This window comes from Pinus tabuliformis, chromosome 9 (genome assembly GCF_031772625.1).
Source record: "Pinus tabuliformis cultivar Carrire ecotype Pingquan chromosome 9, CPIR1, whole genome shotgun sequence".
In the NCBI taxonomy this organism is placed as follows: Eukaryota; Viridiplantae; Streptophyta; class Pinopsida; order Pinales; family Pinaceae; genus Pinus; species Pinus tabuliformis.
In genome coordinates, this window is record NC_142307.1 from 959,172,369 (window position 1) to 959,189,259 (window position 16,891).

The 16,891-nt window shown below is 38.1% G+C and overlaps 1 pseudogene across 1 annotated transcript in view; it reads left to right on the forward strand.

Annotated features, from left to right (window-relative positions):
- The first annotated feature begins 244 nt into the window (after positions 1-244).
- The window catches only part of LOC149151913 (calmodulin-interacting protein 111-like), a 122,077-nt pseudogene continuing 105,430 nt past the window's right edge, over positions 245-16,891 (forward strand). The window contains exons 1-3 of the transcript XR_016263289.1: positions 245-890; positions 10,203-10,364; positions 10,783-11,792. The product of XR_016263289.1 is annotated as a calmodulin-interacting protein 111-like (transcript). The remainder of the gene's footprint in view (positions 891-10,202; positions 10,365-10,782; positions 11,793-16,891) is intronic.

Genomic DNA, 16,891 nt, shown 5'->3' on the forward strand with positions numbered 1-16,891 from the left:
TGTTTGTTGGATAAAGCTAGCCAAAAAGTTATTTTGCTTTATAATGGAGCATGTAACTTCTATAATTAATCCCGCCACTAACTTCACTAACTTTTGGCGTATGTGATTTGTTGTTCAATGTATGTTAGATTTTATATCTCAATTTTATTAACATTCATCTCTTGGTATATCTTTTAAGAGAAGACAGGGAGAAAGTTGGCTAACTAATCAATTTGAATAAAAAAAAACTCATCATCATTTGAATAAAAAACAAACCAAGAATCCCTGGAACCGAGGGTCACTACACAGTATCTCGTTGCAATACGAACCCTTAAAAGGAACCATCGAATTTTCTATCTGTTCCGTATTCATTTCTATCTGCACGAAATTTTCTATCTGTTCCGTATTCATTTCTATCTGCACGAAGGCCCGGTGCATTCATTCAATCGACAAAGCATTCATTCGATCGACAGAGCAAGCTAGTGCAATTCATCCGTCCAGAGGTGGTGTGAATTGAAGGTTGGAAGAAAAATGCCTCAGAAGTCAAGAAAATCCTCATCCTCAGCAGCTGGCACTGCCTCTGACAAAACGCCCAGAGGAGCAGCAGGCAATGCCTGTGAAAAAATGCCGGGAGGATCAGCTGGCAAAGGAGTACGGACCCCTCTGGCAGGGAGCGGTAGCAACGAAAGGTATCCCGGAGGCGATAATAAAGAAGAAGAAACCATTAGGAAGGATGCCCTACATAAAGCGAGCATTAAATACCCGGCCTTCATATCAAGGGACGCGTTCGAGGGCTCTCTAGTGGCCGTGGAAGCTAAGGAGAAGCCAACAGGTGCAGGGACAGGGCAACTCTATGGATGTCAGAGTCAGCCATGTTTGCTCATTCTTTTTCTCCCGGCATATCAGTGGCGGTAAGTTCTTGCTTTCTATATTTCTTGCTTTCTATGTAGGTAACCTCTAGGTACCCTCAAATCTCTTGGTACATATCACTTCATTATCATGGCAATAGTCAATTGAGTTGCCACCCAGGGGCTAGGGTGCTAGATTTTGTTGGAATAGGACTTGTCTTACACTTTTTTTGACCTAAGTCCATTTATGAATCTTCAGTTAAATAACACAATATAAATATGTTTCCACAGCGATCTCAAAACAGGGAGTGTGATTAGTGGTCATGTAGCCATCTTGAAACTACCTATTTCCCTACCCTTTTTAATCTACCATTGTCTTGCATCGGCAATGCCTGTTTTAATAATGCTCAAGGACCATGATACACCTAAGGCCTCTATTGGTCTTGCCAAGAACAATCATTAATAATTGTGCAACGAAAATTGCATCAAGTTGTTCTTACCAAGCCATTAATGCAAAACATTATATCAAATTAATTACAAAATCATATTACCCCCACTTTTCTTGCATATGGCTAGACTCAACACCTTGACTTGCATGTCAAACCATCAATTTGTATCATATTAAATGCATTATGAGTGACTCATAATGTATGCACAACATGCAACAAAACACATATATTAGTCCATAATCCAAAAGTGACTAAAATTTCACAAGTGTTTTGGTGAAACTTGGTTAAAAAACGGGTTTCGACTCAAATATAGAATATCCAAAATGTAGGGCATTACAAAGTCAGTTGAGTTTGCCTAGACTTGTCGAGGTGCAACAAGCTGAATCACACTTGGCCAGTTTTGATGTGTCAATGTGGATTCATTCCATGGTCAATTCCAACCAATGACTTTGAAGGCTTTAATCCCAACTAGTGAGTTTATCGACTTCAAATTCATTGGTTATGTTAGTGCATGAAACCATAAGGGTATCAAGGTAACTAAAGAACATACACTATCACCTCGTATAATGTCTATGTGCTTAGAGTTAGTGGTTGCTAACCTTAGGGTTGTTGATGTTTGTAGCTTTGACAGGGACCTCTACACAGGGATAAGTGTTTAGTTATGCAGAAGTTGCCCAAGATCTCTTTAGACACTTGCTCTAGTGTGAGCAAGTTGCATTTGTAATTTGGCCTAAGTTTTAACATAGGAAAAACACATAATTATTATGTTGGCTAATTGAGCTAAAGAAACATTAGAAGGCACACTATACGACAACATGAGATTGAGAGAGGCATCTTAGTGAGAAGTGTGATACTCTAGTGTGTCAAGTTCGAGGAAGGTGGCAACAACGATATCTTGATCAGATAAGGAAGGCTTGATTCGCTGGATTAGATCCAGTTGTTGTACATGTAATTTCCTTAGTTGGGCCATTATCCCAGGGCGAGAACCCAAGTAGGTTTTGAAATTTTGTAATGAAGAATTGATTTGATTGGTCATAATTTGGTGTGTTTTTTTTGTGAGATTGGTTATGTTTTTGCTTCCACTAATTAATGTTAAGAACCTAGCTGTGCATTCATTCAATAGATTTGTAATTTGCTAGGTCAATGGATTGCCAGGGGCTAGGTTTGTAGGAGAATTAACAAGGGTGAATCTGTAGGCAACCTAGAAATGAAGTATGAGCCCTAAAGGTCAGAGAATGCTTCCAAATTGTGAAAAATACTTGGTGTTTTTATAAAATGCCAGACTTGTAATCCACAATAGAACACATTGAACAACAAGCAATAATGCATATCTACACCTAAGGATGAAATTTTGCTTTGGGAACCATGTAACCTGTAGTTAGATCCCTTAAATTTGCATGTGTAAATAAATAAATGACAAGTTTAGTCTATGTCATTATGAATTGCGATCGTACTGCCTTGAATTCTATGGGTTATGGAGTGAGAAAATCGACCAAGAGGGAAGAAATCATTGTGTTAATCGATTCAAAAGTGTCAAGTAAAGCAAGAGACACATTTAACAAGTGAGACATGGCTGCCAAATAGATGTTACTATTATTCGAAAGTTGGAAGTTTAAAGCTTGGGGATATTAGCTTCAACTAAAAGGACTCTAGGAGATGTCAAACCACTTTCGAAGCACGTTCTCTCACCAATGTTCCAAGGATGAATTCACATGAACAAGATGGTAGCAACCTCCACCTCTCACCAAAAACTATGATGTCTCACACTCATTCCAATTGGAAAGTGGGGTGTGAAGATAAAAGAACTCAAGAAAAATCAATACTCAATAATGTAAAGGAACCCCTCGTCTCACTACCCCTTTAATGTTTATAGAATAGGTTCAGAGGTGTACAAAGATAATGTAACTAGCAATAAAAGAGATTAATATATGATTAGCCTCTTACAACCCATGTGCTCTAGCTTTAGAAAAGAATAACATACACAAAGGAGGAAATTCCGCCAAGAAAGAGCTCCTCTAGTTCCAAAATTGGCCTCCTTAAGTCATGTGCTCTATACATAGATAATAATAGCATATCTAATCAAGGAAACTTTCATGAAGCCCCTTCTTAAGCCATGCACTTGTTTTAAAGTCAAAATAGAACCTTGAATTCTGTTGAAATATGTAACTAGTGTCGACCTTCATAATGTAATAAAATGTAATTTTTATCATTTATTATATTCATTATTATTATTTTATTTTGGTGAAAAGCATGTTCTTCATGCTTATAGAGTCAAAAGAGTCAAAATGAAAATTTATTATGAGACAAAAGAAATGTATTTGCATCAAGTCCCATTTGGGCTTTTGAAAGAAAAAGAAAAACAATTTTATTTTGAGTCAAAGAGTCAACACAAGACCAAGTCAACCCTCCTTGTACAAGTCGGCCTAAGAGGCAACTATTCGATCCTCTTGGACATGTATATATATGAATCAACTCGACCTCTTGGTGACACATTCACTCATTATCACAACACATCGATTTCTGTGCCAAAGACAAGAAGATAGGACAACCAAAGTCAAAGGAGAGAGAAAATTTAAGTTTTCTGCCCTAATTCTATTCACACATGCGAGATTTTTGCTATTTTCTAAGGCTACTACAGGGCCAAAATTCGGCCTCCACTGCAAATTTGAAATTCCTGTGATTTTCGACTAGATTTCAGAGAATTTGACCAACGTTGACTTTGACTTGTTGTAGGTGACTTGGAGGAGGGCTGACTTGGGATCTTTGTGGCGGTCTTGGTCTTGGGTCTTGGATATCTCATTTTGATCCGATTCTATAAAAGAAGGATTGTTTGGGTTTCCCCCCTTGTGGGGGTTTGCCCTAGCTTGGAGCCTAAATCTTGGTGTCTCTTGTTCTCTTGTGATCTTTATATTTTGCATTTGTATCAATGTTTTTAAACCGGAACTGGTGATCGAATCGGTCCACCTAATGAACCGGTTTACCAACTGGAACCGGTCTAATCGGCACTAGTTTGGTCTAAACGAACCGGTTTTAGAAAAAATACATTAAATAATTAATTTTTAATGAAACAAAACCATTTTTAAGATTTAAAACCATGATTCCAAGCCAATAGAGACAAAATATGCAAATTTTGCTCATTTATATACTATGTAAAGGTGAATATATCAAAATGGCATCGAGTGCAATACATATCATCGACAAAATAGCAAAATACGTAAGCAATGAGGCTCTAAATGGCCTATAAAGTCCAAAAACAATGCTGCAAGCTATGAGGCCATTGGCCTACTACAAGTCTACAATGTACACATGATCAATCATCAAGTTCATCACCACTGCTAGCCACAAGATCATTATCGGGAGCTACATAGACACCATCTGGTTCAAAGTCTAAGGATGCCTCAGCCTGATCTGCAACCTCAGTATCAATGCCACTAATAACAATAGAAGTAGACCTAATGGAAGCACGAGTTTGTCGACCTGCACTACTAGTGCCTTCCATTGGTTCTTTGCCTTTCCTTGATGCCGCTACTGATCCTGGTTTTGATGCTGCCACATAATCTGCTTCATCCCCCGCTAAAGCCATGTCGATATCAAAATCAGCCTCAAACACAGGATCTTCAGTCTCCACCACCCATTCTGATGTTGGTTCAATATCGTCTAACACAATGGGATATAGATCAGGTGTTTTGCTCCTCATTTGGTTCCTCCTCGGTCAAAGGTTGTATTGCACGAAAACAAGATCATTTAACCGTTTTTGTTCCAAACGGTTTCTCTTCTTCGTGTGTATGCGCTCAAAAACAGACCAATTGCGCTCACAACCTGAAGCACTGCAAATTTGACTGAGGACTCTAATTGCAAACCTTTGCAATTGAGGGCACTGGCCACCAAATGACTCCCGCCAATGTGCTGCAAAGAAAAAGACATTAATTAGTAACTTAGTTTATAATTTGAATTGTAAAGAACGTAAACAATTTTAACTTGAAAAGAAAAACAAATTGGAAATTGGAATTGCTTACCTGGTTGGTCCACATCTCTTGTCATCTTTGCCAAGTTTTTGCCAAAGGTACCACCTGCCGTAGTGAAAACAATAAGTTGTCTATGTATTTCCAACTGGTTTGCATGGGTAGGGACCATGCGCTCCAAGCAATTAATCAATCTAGCTTTGACCTCCCCATCATGCAGATCTCCTAGCCGATTTTTATAATGATACTTTGGGTTCAAAAAATACCCAGCTACATGTATAGGACGATGGAGTTGATTGTTCCATCTGTTATCAATGATCTCCCATATACGGCCATATTTAGCTAACCTGTCCTTGTAAGCTGTCCGTATCTGCTCCTTTGCTTGATCCATAGCCTCATAAATGTAGCCCATGGCCAATTTTCCCCCATCCACCATCCTTAGCACCTTAACAAGGGGCTCGGTAATTTTTACAAGCTCTACAAACCTTTTCCAAAAATAATTGTCTAACACTTTCTTTTTGGTGTCTTTTCCATCTTGTTTACTAGCTCACTGAGATTTAGACCATTCTTCAGAAGAAAACATTTTCTGCAAGTTTTTATGGTGACCATTGAGACATTGCAACATGAGGAAGTGAGTTGCAAATCTCGTAATTGCAGGCCTAACAAGCTCTTTGCCCCCAGTGTTTTTCCTCATTAGGCTCAATACCCATGAGTGGTTGTAAATGTATTTTGTAATGCACTTGGCATGCTCTACAATGTTTTTTACCCACTCCACTTTGCCTATATCCTCAAGCATGAGGTCTATGCAATGTGCAGCGCATGGAGTCCAAAGTATGGTCTTATATTTGGACTCAAGTATCTTTCAAGCATGAGGTCTATGCAATGTGCAGTGCATGGAGTCCAAAGTATGGTCTTATATTTGGACTCAAGTATCTTTCCAGCAAGAACATAGTTTGAGGCATTATCGGTGATGACCTGCACAACATGCTGCTCCCCAACTTCCTGAATAATGTCATCCAAAGCTCAAGTAGAAGGGCTGCATCCTTCACCTTATCAGATGCATCAACTGATCTCAAAAACATGGTTTCTTGAGGGCAAGAAACAAGGAAATTAATGATAGTGCGGTTCTTTCCATCAGTGCATCCATCTGACATGATGGAACAACCTGTTTTGAGCCATGAATCTTTAAACTCAACCAAATACTCATCAATGGAAGATATTTCTTTTTGCAAAAGGGCTCCCCTCAAGTCATGCATACTAGGGCCTTTGAAGCCTTTTCCTGCAGCTATAACAGAGTCCCACATAGCTTGGTAATAAGGTGAGCGAGCATCATTAAATGGGATATCTGAATCATACCACCATCTAGCAATGTATTGATGAGAAGTTTCTTTGAATTGTTTTTTCCAATGTTGATCCAAAGTGGGTTGACGACTTGGCTAGGAGGAAGTGGGATTAGAAGAGGCAATGTTGGCAGAAGATGAGAAAAAACTTTGGATGTTTGTTCTCTTTGTTGGCCACAAGAAGGATGAAGATAGTGAAAGGGGTCATTGGTGGAAGGGATAGAAGTTGAGTCTTGAATCTCATAATCATCATACCCACTCTCTTTCATGGCTTCTAATAATTCCCTCTTCCTTGCAATGTCATCTTGGATGGCCTTCTCCCTAGCCTTATCCTCATAAACTTTTCAAGCTTGGAAATGTATTCTGCCCTAATAGGACCTGACACTGCATTTGGTGCATCACATGGCTTTACTTGGCCTCTTACCCCAACCAAGTGTTGTTTCAATCTAAGAATGCCCCCACCTCCAATAGATTTATGGCATAATTTGCATATCATTTTTCCATCAATTACATCATAATGAGCCCATGCACTGTCCTTTCCTTTTGGAGCCATGTTTGCTTGAAATAATTACAATTTGCAAAGAAATCTGCCATTTAAAAAAAAAAATTGCAGCTAAGCAACATGGAAAACCAAAGCTAAATTTAGGAAAGCAAATGCACATGCAAGCTACAAAATTTGATAGCATAGAGCTAGAGATTTTATAGCATAGATGATAGAAGTGAGAAGTTTATAAATTTATAACACATAAAAAAATTTAATTCATGGACAACAGTCAAATGAGGAATTTTCAAGTGAAAACCCTTACCTGGAAATGCAAACTAGCTTCCTTAGCCTCCTCTTGAAGATGCCAACTGCACTGACAGCTACAAACTATCTCCAAAATAGCTCCAACTCCAACTCCAACTCCAACTCCAAGATGACTACTCCAGCAAAAACTCAACACTCTCCAAGCTCACAAACAAACTCACAAACACTCATAAACACTCCAAATTAGATGTGTGAGACAAATGAGAGGGAGAGGGGCCTCTTAAAGGCTTGGGGAGGGTGTTTTTGGAGGGAAAGCACCCTTAGTTTCCCTCCAAAACCCCTAAGCCTCATTGAGAAATGCGCTGAGTGGGGCCTTAGTGGGCATGGCCGATAACCGGCCGGTTTGCTACAAACCGGCCGGTTCTGTCCTAAACCGGCCGGTTAGGGCCATTTTTCCCCCATCCAGCCTCTTAAACCGGGTTTTTTCTCTGGTTCCAACCGGTGGGCCTGCTAACCGGCCGGTGAGACTGGTAACCGGTTTTTAAAACTATGATTTGTATCATTACTTGATGAAGAAGATAATATAAGTAATAACAAACCAACAAATATTCACAAGTAATTATCAAGTTAAGAGAAATCTAGCATCATTTCATTACACTTGGTTTCTCAACATGGCATCAGAGCTAAGGTGAAAGGAAGGCAGTGTGAAAGATCACAAATTGTTGGCATATTTGAAGACTATTAGACGTTCTCATAACAACCATCTCTCTCTCAACGACATTATTGAAGGTTGTTGGAAATATCATCAAGCTCTCGCTCACTCACAGCATTCTTGAAGATACGCTTATAACAACTTCTCCTTCTTTGACAAGTAAGCACTCTATTATACCTCCTAGCCAAATGACATCTATTTGTAAGGAAAGTAACAAACTTGATGGAGCTTCTAACTGCAAGGCTTGGATGAAGAGAATTGATCTAGTTCTCAAAGAAAATGAAGTCATGCAATTCATTGAAGGCAGTGTTCCAGTACCAGAAAAAAATAATGCTCAAGAAGTAGCCAAGTACAACAAGGGAGAAATCAGAGCTCAAAGAATTCTCTTTGAGTCTATTATTTTAATTTTTTGTTTTCAACAGAATTCTATTTCTAATTTTTTAATGAAATTAGTTTAGGAGCGAATTAATTTAAAAAAAATATGTAAGCGTTTTAGGGCCATAGAAGAGAGTCGGGACCCACTCCCTTCTTGGCCACTTGAGACCCAAAAGAAAGGAAAAACTCGTCGAGGTGTGATGGATTTTGACTGAAATGGCCATGAAATGCTGCTGGCCATACCATATGGTGTTTCGGAATCATATAATGCCGTTTGGTACGGTCAATATGAAATGCTGCTGGCCATACCATATGGTGTTTCGGAATCATATAATGCCGTTTGGTACGGTCAATGGCGTTTCAAGGCCAATTTGGCTGTGTTTCAGTATTTCGCCGAATTTCGGGTACTAGTACACTTTCCAGGGTGACATTTCCTGCAGCATAGGAATGTAGAAAAATAGTCCCCAAAAAATGATCACAAACACAAGAACAAACTACAAAATATTTTCCACCTCATCTAAGCAAGTGTTGATAAGAAAGTGATTTTCAATTACTGAAAAAGGGCAAGAAACACATATGAACATACAATAGTGGAAGCAAGTGAAGTATATTACCAAGGAGCATCAATGTTTCACGTTAAACAAGCAGGTCAAAAGGCCAAAATATGAGGCAAACTCTAGTATCTACAAAGGAACCTCAACAACACTTAAATTGGGAACCAAATCAAGCTCCTGTGACCAGACAAACAAAAGATGATGCCGCCAGGAAAGCTTGTTCAGCTAAAGAGAATCCTATTTACTATGCTTTTAGGACAAAGCATTCTTTAAGGGGGTGGGAATACTACAACAACAACAATAATAATAATAAATTAGGTTAATGAAAACTCAAGGGTCACACATTTTTTCACATTGTGATCTCTCAATCCATATAAATATGCTGTCATGAGGCTTATTTTAACATCATCAATTCATATCAATCAATCATTATTCCATATTTTAATATCCAAGAATATTCTGTCAATCTCAGTAATAAACAGGGACTGTTTATTCCATATAATATTCATGAACATATACTGAAACGTAATACTCAGATTTGTGTAGGCAAATCTGGTGTTCACAGGTTGGAATGATGAATTTTAATAACAATCATGCAAATATCATCCCCAACCAAATATTTATATTTTTCGGAAATTGTGTATTTTTATCTAATGTTTCTGTTTGTTGAGTCTATGCCAGGTCAACTCTCGAGTCTTTGGCTAGTCACAAGTAAAGTTTTATCCTAGGGCCAAAACAAGTCCTGTGCCATGTCAACTCCATGACTCTATGCTGCCTAGATTCTCAATAAATATGATTTTCAAAATCAGCCTTTGGTCATTCAACCAGTACATATAATAAATATCATAAAGTCTGACTTTGGGGAGAATAAAACATCTCTGCTTTCTAGATCCTCACTTGATACAAATTATCCATATTAAAATCATACATGTCATAAATAGAAGCTGCAGAGGTTGAGCCAAAGCATTAATTCACCATAAACATGCAAAGATCTAAGCAGTAACTACCCACCAGTTGACACTTGCAAAGCCACAGCAGATGGAGAGAACTCATTATCATTGCAATTTGAGGGCTGTTTCATTTATTTTGGTCAATCCGCTGTAATTAAGGGGTCCCAACTGTCATCAACATTTGGAATCAACAACTTTGAATTCATAGTAATGTTACCAACGGGAATCTCAACTTAGGATCTATGATATACATGCATGTAATTGATAGTTGATACCTGTGTGCAGGTCTCTGTGGCTGTATCTGTGAGTAATTTCTCCTCGGATACTTTCCTGCTCGAGTCGTTAGCAAGCCTCTGCAGCAAGCACTATAATATTGAACCTGGGGATGCAATGATTAATGAAGTTGGGACTTATTTTGCAGTTGCCATTCTTTGGCCCTCTCGCAAGGTTTGGACTCTTTCTTTCTCCCACCTTAACAATAAATGTTGATTGTTATAACCATTAGAGATATTCCTTTATTTTTTGGTTACCCTGCTTAGGTCAAATTGCTTTTCTTTCCCAATTTTGGCTGGATGCAAAATCTAATAAAGTCTCATTGAGACAGGACAAAATATTACTGGTAATAGACTTTAATATGCAAATCTTAAGTTATTGAACACAATAGTTATATTTGTCAAAAATGATTGTTAAAGCAAAAGCAATGGTGCTACTTATGTCCACCCCTATGAATGGAAGATTTTTATTGTGCCTGCTTGCAAAGTGATAGATACTTTAAATCTTAAATTGTTTCAGTTTATATAAGTCGATGTAGCTAAATTTCGCTTTCTTCTTAAGGTACTAAGGATTTGTGTTTATACATGTGCAGCTACTTAAAAATGAAGTAAGGTTATCCAGGCACCTGTCATGTACCATAGGCAATCCTTCTCTCGGCAGAAATATTTATGTATTTCCTCTTCACATTTCCAGTACCTCACAACTTGCAAAGAAAATTGCAAAACTGCCAACTTTGGTGAATAGTGAAATGTGTCAAATGTCAGTGTGTGAATGTACTGATCTTCAGCTGAACTGGCTGGCCCCAAAGAACCCTTCAGGATCATATAGCCAGTATTCTCATTCGGACCACGCAGGTAGCAATTGTTTTGAAAATGGACAGTTTTCATCTCCAAAGACACCTTCTGGATACAGATCCAGTGTTTTTCCTTCCGATGATATTATTAGGAGCAGATCACCTCTAGTGCAGTCAGTAGCAGTCAATGCAGCGCAACAAATTCAGAGAAGTGAGACTGCTGTTCTCAAGACAGACAGTACAGAAAGAACACAATCATTGGGTCATCCTAATTGGGATGCAGTCAGGGTGGTTTTGGAAGACGAGAAGTTAAAAGAGCTCCTTCAAAGATATGGTGTCCGCTGGCTTAGTTCTCGCATTTTACTCAAGGGTAATTTTGTCACAATTCCAGTATGTGGTCAGATGTGCGTTTTCCAGGTGAAAGATTGCAAAATTTCTTCAGAGGAGATGTCTAAGATGCAGCAGACTTCAGAATCTGCAAATTTCTGTAGCTTTAGTAACCTATCGCCTGAAGAGGACAGAAATGAGGCAGATCCCAGAAGCCCACCTCTTGTGTTGACCAGCTTTCTCCTGGGATGCAGAACAAATATTAACTTCCTTCCACCTGCGAATCTTGTGTTGAATTCACAACACAAAGATAGTTTGTCACCAGAGGCTAGAGACAAAAATTGTACTGACAACAAACCTCTAAAACATTTTCCAAATTCTGAGGCACTGGCAGTTTCTTCTTTGGGCGGTTTGTCTGAACATGTTGCTGCTCTAAAGGAAATTATCAATTTCTCATTACTACGTCCACATACTTTGGCAAGGTATTAAGCTTTAACAAATGAATCCTTTTATGCAATAATAGCTTCTAGACATTTTTGGTATTCTCTGAAGGGTTTCTTCTGCAAAATGTTATCTTTTTGACCTTAGGCTGCATCCTATTCCATTGAATGTGGCGATATTGCAATGCTAACACACAGGAAATTCAAGGCACAGAGCTCCATTTTGAAACAACTCAGAATTAAGAACTTGAGAAGCTGAGACCATGATGAAAAAAGTAAAAACTGAATGTCTCATACACAATCCCCTATTCAAATCTCAAATTTTTATGATGTACAAGTGATCCAATATGGGTATTTATATTTATAAGCTCTCAAATAGTAAGGCTTAACCTAACTTAACTGCATTTACAATTATACTTGTTGCACATGGTTCTCATGCTAAAATATAATTACTTAGGAGTCAGGACTATGGAAAGACGTTTGTGAGGGATTGTAGTAGGTCTCCCCTTAACATGCTTTGCCCTCAAAGCATGTAAGTGTAAAATGCTTGCTGGCAGATTGTATTCGAAGCTCATCTTTTGGAGGAATATTTTCCACTATTAGAAATTAACTGTTTGAGCGTGGACCTCTTTTCTTGACATTTAAGAATCAAGATACCTTCTTATTGGAAAATGATTTTGTCTCCTTTTGTAGCTGTTAATACAGTTGGTTTACCACAAAACTTCACCTTTTGCTTCAGAAGGGAAACATAGAATACATTGTAGATCTGCAAATTTTTGGGTAAGTGTTAGTTATTGTTGCTTTAGTGGTTATATTTTTTGATTGTAGTTGACTAATTAACTACTGATTAGTGATCGGTTGCATTTAATAACGAGTTGAGTACTTTAATTAGAGATAATGTTCTCCTTTAGTGCACCTTATCCAGAGAGAAGTCAGATCTACTCTAGGTCACTCAACACATGCCAGTGAAACTTCAATAAGACATTCTCTCATGTGGGGTGACCTTCCTAGTATCACTAGTGTGTCAGTTCAAGAGAGTTAAGTGTGTCTTTTGCTATCTTTTGTTATCCGCCGGTTGTTTTGTTCAGTTACTTGGCTGCTTGAGTTGTGCATGTGGCAAGTTAGAGGGTTTTCTCTCTTGTTTTGTGTCATTGTAATTGTTCTTTAGAGGTTAAAAAGAAGTAACGTGATTGCTGTTACCAATATCAGGTTTGCTGGCTTTGATTTTTAGAATTAGAATTAGTAGTTTTCATATTAACTGTCTGTGACTAGCAAAAAATTTCGAAACATATATGGTATTAGTTTTTGAATATACAAAGTTTTCATTGGTGTTTCATAAGATTTTAAGTTTCAGCTTCATGTTAGATTTTTGAGTTCAGATTTGCATATCATGATTTGAAATTTTAACATGGTATTAGAATTGTTTTACTGAAAATCTTCCCTCCTGTGAATTGAGAAGGCAATGACCTGTGAGAGGTAATTGACTTTGCAGAGGATTTTAGCAGTTGTGACACCCAACAAGTTCCAGTGACTAGAGCAATCCATGCCTGAGAATGTCACAAGGACCTGTGCGAGGTTGATTTGGTTTCTATGCTTGTGAAGGGTGGATTTGGCTGAACTGTTTTGCTTAACTTGTGATCTAAAGCACTGAAGGAATGTGAACTTCAGAGCATTTTGGTCAATTGCAATAGGAAGCTGTTTTTGACTTTTTGTCTTGAAAGATATTGTGCAAGGAACACTAGATTTCAAGATAGAGAAAATTGGTGTGTGCAAAGGATGTGCACTTGGTAAACACTCCAACGCTTCCTTTTTAGCTTGTGAGTAGAGATTGAGAGAAATTCTGGAGTTGATACACTCCAATGTGGGTGGGACTATCTCTTCCCCTTTTGTGAAAGGTGTTGAGAAATCTAGGGCAGTAGACTTAGGTGATTTCTCTTGATTAGTAACTGCTTGTGAGTATCTTTTACTTCATTAGATTAGGATATTCTCTTTGATTAAGTTATTAGTGTTCTTTTTCATCAAACAGCTACCAATGCATAAACATAAATACGGAAGAGACACAGAATGTAGGCTATGAGCTAGGGCGAAAACCTCTCACTCTTTGAGAGGAAAACTCACACAAATTCTTCTTATAGAGGTTCCAATTGATGAATACTAAGACCAAGATCCTTGACCTATTAGCCACTCCAAGACCAAGGCACTAGATCCCTTGACTGTCTTTTCTTCTTCTTTACTCATCTTCCTCTTCGACCTTCTTAGCTTTGAGATATTTGTCCGAGTTCTTCTCACTGTCTTTGTATTGAGGTTCCCTTTCTGCGAGACCTCCTCGCTGTCATGGCATTGATCTCTTTTCCTTGAGATAGTACTGATATCCTTTCTTAGCACCGAGACCTCAAACTGAGGTTTCACTGTAATATGTTGCGGCTCCTCCAGAATCATGTCATCGAACTGTACTTCGCATCGCTGTAGTCTTCTGGTCACTGTGCTTTGGTTACCCAAATTCAGGGGGATCCGAATTCCCTTGACTGTAATGACATCTGAACTTTCTTGTTGTATCTATCCACCCAAAATAGAGATCTGATTTTTCTTGTTGGATCTATCCTCCCAAAACAGAGATCTGAATTTACTTGTTGACTGTGATAGAGGTCCAAACTTATCACTGTTACATCCATCCGAAAATCTCAGAGGTGTCACCGAACTGTTGACTGTACTTCATCACCGAAACTTCAGAGGAATCCAAACTTCTGTGTCTTGCTAATGCGGAGACCCTGCCTGCCTATTTATAGTGGTTTGTCCCATATAATAAGCCGACCTATACATCTGAATAGGTGTGTCTCCAAATAGATGAGCTGACATGAGTTCCTTTCTCTGTTTTAAGGCCGACTTGAAGAGGAGTCTTAGTGCTTGTCGTTGGAGGGCTATTTGACAATGTTATTGACTCAAATACATTTGACACATGCCCAAGAAGGGTTCTTCATACATGACATTGACTCTTTGACCTTAATGACAAATCCTAAGGCTCTCAATGGGAGCCACTAACAAATAAAATCTCTTGCTCATGAAACCCATGAAGCAAGGCATTACAAAAATAATTTTATTCTCTTCTTTTCATCATTTACAAAGATCATAATTACATGTCATTATGAAGACTGAACCTAGTTACATTTCACAATAAAAGGTAATCTTTATTATGTTTCCTTCATTGATGATTCCTCTAGGGAACTGTAGATTTACTTTTTGAAAACTAAGTATGAAGTGTTTAGCAAATTTAAAGAATTTAGAACCTTGGTTGAAAATTAGACACAAAAAAGGATGAAGGTTCTTCGATCTGATCATGGAGGAGAAAACACCTTCAAATATTTGGACGCTTATTGTAGGATCTAAGAGGGAGCTTACAGTGTAACGATGTAGAACATAATAGGTTTGCAGAATGTAATATCAGATTCATCATTGAGACAAGGGCCATGATTCATGACATGAACTTCCTCGTATGTCTTTGGGCAGAAGCTTGTGATGTCACTGTCTACATCTTGAACAAATATTCGCACAAGATTTTTAAGGATAAAACACTGAGGAGGCCTTTAATGTTGGGAAGCAACATGTATCACATTTCCGTATATTTGGTTGTCTAGTTAATATTCATGTTCTTGATGACGAACTGAACAAGTTCAAGCCCTCTACTATGAAGGGGATTTCTATTGGTTACAATGGGAGTTCTAAAGGCTACTGGATCTACAACTTAGCACAACACAAGAAAATGGTAAGTACGGGTGTGAAAAATTAAAATTGATGAGGATGGGTTGTCCTTAAGATCATAGGAGCATCCTACAATGATTGAAGAAGACAAAACGCATGCTGTTCCAGATTCATATATGAAATTAAATGAGAATTCAGATTCACATTCGCAAGAAATCAACAAAAGAAAAGAGGATTTACTAGCCTCCAATTCAGTTAGAAATCTGTGATGGCTTAACCAAACAATGCAGGATGCATAAGATCAAGTTGGAAGTTGGAACAACTAAATCTACATTTCGAGTGACTCACCCAATGAAGAAATTTACTAATGTTCATTATTGACTTCTATTCTTGAGACAAAGCCTTTAGCTTTGAGGATGTTGAAGGAAGTGTAACTAGGTTCGGTCTTCATAAATGTACTTTTGATATTTGTACTTATTCAAGAAAATAAATATTATTTTTATAATATATGTCAATTAGTTTCTTGCTCATTGAAGTAGGTCTAGCACATGTCAAAGTGCTATAGGTGAGTCAAATAGTCAAGAGAAAATATTGAAGGCCTTAAGCGCATGTTACACCATGTATAAATATCAATGTTACCAGACTCGGAATCGGCAATAAATCAGCGAGGCAAAAGAGCGAAGAGTTTTAATCGGATCGGGAAAAATTGGGAAAAAATCGGCAAAAAATCGTTGAATTCATTAAATAAAAATATACACATATTGAATTAAAAAAACCATTTTCATTAATATTGGGTAAAGGCATGTCCAAACAATGCATACTATCAATCTAAGTCACCAGATTCGCCGAATCTGAACCATTAAATTCGAAATTCGGCGATTTTCAAGGGCAGACGAACATATTCGTTCGAGTTCGCCATTAAATTCGGCGAACTCGAATTTCAAGTCGAATCCGATTTTCGGTCGAATAAAATCGCATGAAATTCGTTTAAAATCGATGAAATTCGCCTACGTTCATTAAATTCGTTGTTGTTGTTGTTGTTTTTTTTTTTTTTTTTTTTTTTTTTTTTTTTTTTTTTCTTATTTTCGCGTGCCCGCGGGTTTTATTGTTCCTGTTTGGGACCTGGGTTTCATTGTTTCATTGGCGGGGGCGATCCAGACCTAAGTCACTCAGCACTGAGCAGACGCCATACTCCAGTCTCCAGTCACGATCGTAACTTGCCCTTGCTTGTGTTCACTGTTTACCAGGCCGAGAAAACTGCAGGCGTGCCCACTGGCGCGTGAGTCTACAACTGGAAATTTACCACAGGCGTGCCCACTGCCGCGTGAGTATTTACCTGCAATCGTTTTAATTTTTATGGTAAATTTATTCGAAGCCAGAGATGCTGTTAGTCTATAAGCAACATATAATCGTTGTTCAACTACACCTGTTTAAAATTTCTCGCC